The following is a 2,993-nucleotide window of genomic DNA, read 5'->3' as shown; positions in this document are numbered from 1 at the left end:
TCTGCGTTGACCAATCGTCGGTGGGCGACATCGACCAGAAGGTGGAAATGAGAGAGGAAATCCGGACCGAGGATTGGCATTGTGACGTCAGCAACGAGAAACTTCCAATTGAATTTACCGTTTCCGAACGATAATGTGAGGCTCTCGTAACCGTAGGTGGGTATCGCAGATCTGTTGGCAGCTACCAAGCGGACGTCGGCAGATGTAGACAGACTACGTTGTGCCTTGAAGAGTTTCCTTGGCAAAAGAGAACGACAAGCACCCGTGTCTACCAAAAATCGCACGCCCGTTCCTGCATCCTGTAAAAAGAAAAGATTAGAAACATGGGAGGCCACCGCCACAAGCGATGGCCTACTTACACGTTTTTCGGCCACTGACAATCTTTGGCACATTTCTTCGCGGTTGCCCCGAATCTGAAGTGGTAGTAGCAAAACTGCGGCGGATGGGAGGTAGTAAGTGGCTGTAGAAGTCGTTCGTTGGGGCGCGAGCGATTGGTGGGTGGTGGGTGGCTTTGTCGCCGCTTCGGCACGTCACGGGGTAGGCGTGTATGTCCTACGGCATTCATGTCAGCTTCGGTGTACGTTGAATAGGCATCCTCGTCGTCAGGGGTGGAGGCGTTGATGGAGGTCTTGAAGTGGCTGTCCATAAGGGCGTCGGCTTTGGTCATCAAGTCCTTTATGGGTAAACTATCGACATCGGGTATGGCAGCGCACACAGGTTCAGGTAAACGGCGTATCCAAAGGGCACGGAGTAGGTTCACCTCACGAGGAGAGCCGTCTGCGGCAGGTTGAAGGCGAGCGATACTGGTCATTTCCCTGAGGGCAAGCGAAGCCCTTTGGTCCCCCAACGGTTGTTGCGAGAGCTGAAAAAGCTTTGCTATACGGGCGGCTGGCGACGGCGAGTACTGCTGCAAAAGGTATGATTTGAGGTCGTCATACGCTATTGGGGTGTCTCCTTGTTCACAAAGCCAGTCGGATATTTCTGGGAAGGTGTCCTCGGGTATCGCCGCGAGAACATAATCCGCTTTGGTGGTTGAGCGAGTCACGCCCCTGATACGAAAGTGGACTTCAGCGCGTTGAAACCAAGCGAACGCTTCTCCGCTAGCGAACGGTGAAAGTTTCAATAGAGCGGCCGCAGTGCCAACTGCTGGGGTAGAGTCCCCCTCCGTCATATTACCAACGATGGAGGGGCGAGGGAGGTGGGGGTGGAAGGCAGTGGGAGCGAGTCGACTTCCGGGGTCACCAATGTGATGAGCCGAGAGAAGGGTTGTGAGTCAAAGGCAGGATGCAATCAACTGAGTTATATTGTTGTGGAACACTCTCCTTATATACAAAACCTCAAGGCAACAGGACATGACAAGTTCACAAGACAGACCATATCACAGAGGAAAAACCAGACAGGAATTTTCATGTTCGTTTTAGTGCGAGGGAGGAGCGAAGATACAAGCATAATATATACAAAAGGAATTACGTACAATTGTGTGAAACACGGTTGGTACAGATTATGGGAATTTGATATGTTTACACAGACGAATCTTGGCTATGGGAATGCTAAAAGAGTCTGCCTTACCTTATTTCAATTGGTTAAGAAAATAAGATATTAATCGGACTGTTAGGAGAGAAAAAATACATGAATTCTGAGGAAAAACTCTTAAAATTAATTATTGGAATATCTGAAAATATGAAAAGTTAAAACTACTAAAATGAAAGGAAGCATATCGATTACGTAAAAAAAAAAAAAAAAAAAAAAAAAAAAAAAAAAAAAAAAAAAAAAATATCTATATATATATATATATATATATATATATATATAAATTTATATGATGTTTTTCAGCTTTTACAACGATTTGAAGTAAAAGGGTCTTTTTTATATAACATGAACGTTCTTTAATACGAAAATATTCTAAAATATAAGATTCTCTATAAAGAGTGATAATCTATTGATTTAGGTTCCCTGTGGAATAAGAAGTCTCAATTTCTGGGTAAAAATTACATGGCTTTCCTTTATAATCTCGTTTTTATATCGTTTTTTTTCCAGAAAGAAAACGGCACAACTTTCCTTTTCTCACCAAGGACATGACAGGGATACAAGATCAAAGGATCTTGATAGATTTAAGAGCTCTTAAATCAGCTCTAGATAATTTATTGCTTATTTGCAATCTTTACAAAGACCAAAAGATTCTTTTGGTTAACAAATTGCCTCTTAAAATATCAGTACAAAAAGAAGATGCAAGTAAGATTCAGTGGGTACCATGCAATACAAATTTGAATTCATTTGTGAAGTTCTTTTTCTTTGCGTAACTTGAACAAAATACATGTCTTTAGAGCTGACTAAATTTATTATTATCAATATTATTGATATTATTGCTATAACTAGTATTATTGATATAATTAATATCATTAACATCATTAATATCAATAATATCATTAATATCATTATTGTCATTATTTTTGTTGTTGTTGTTGTTGTTGTTGTTGTTGTTGTTATTGTTACTAGCTAAGCTTCTAATCTAGTTGGAAAAGCAGGATGTTATAATCCCAAAGGCTCCAACAGGGAAAAATAGCCCAGCCAGGAGAGGAAATAAGGAAATAAATGAACAATTTGAGAAAACAATTAACAATCAAAATAAGAATATTTTAGGACCAGTAACAACATTAAAACAGATCTTTCATACATAAACTATGTCAGCCTGTTCACCATAAAACACAATCGATACAAGTTTCAACTTTAGAAGTTTTACGGATAGCGATAATAATAATCAGATTTATTAACATAATAAGAGAATGACACCACAATAATAATGACAGTGTGCGGTATATATGCATGTATGTATACATGTGTATATATCTTGCTTTTTATGGTTTTTTCCCAATAATATCGTTGGACATCGATCATCATAATATTTACTAAATTCACATTTAAATTTGACAATTATTTGTTTAACACCAACTTTTACTATGATTTTATTTTCTAGTTCAATATCAATCTTCTGT

The sequence above is a fragment of the Palaemon carinicauda genome, unplaced genomic scaffold (genome assembly GCF_036898095.1).
Source record: "Palaemon carinicauda isolate YSFRI2023 unplaced genomic scaffold, ASM3689809v2 scaffold204, whole genome shotgun sequence".
NCBI classification, from domain to species: Eukaryota; Metazoa; Arthropoda; class Malacostraca; order Decapoda; family Palaemonidae; genus Palaemon; species Palaemon carinicauda.
Note: the sequence above shows the minus strand (reverse complement) of the source record.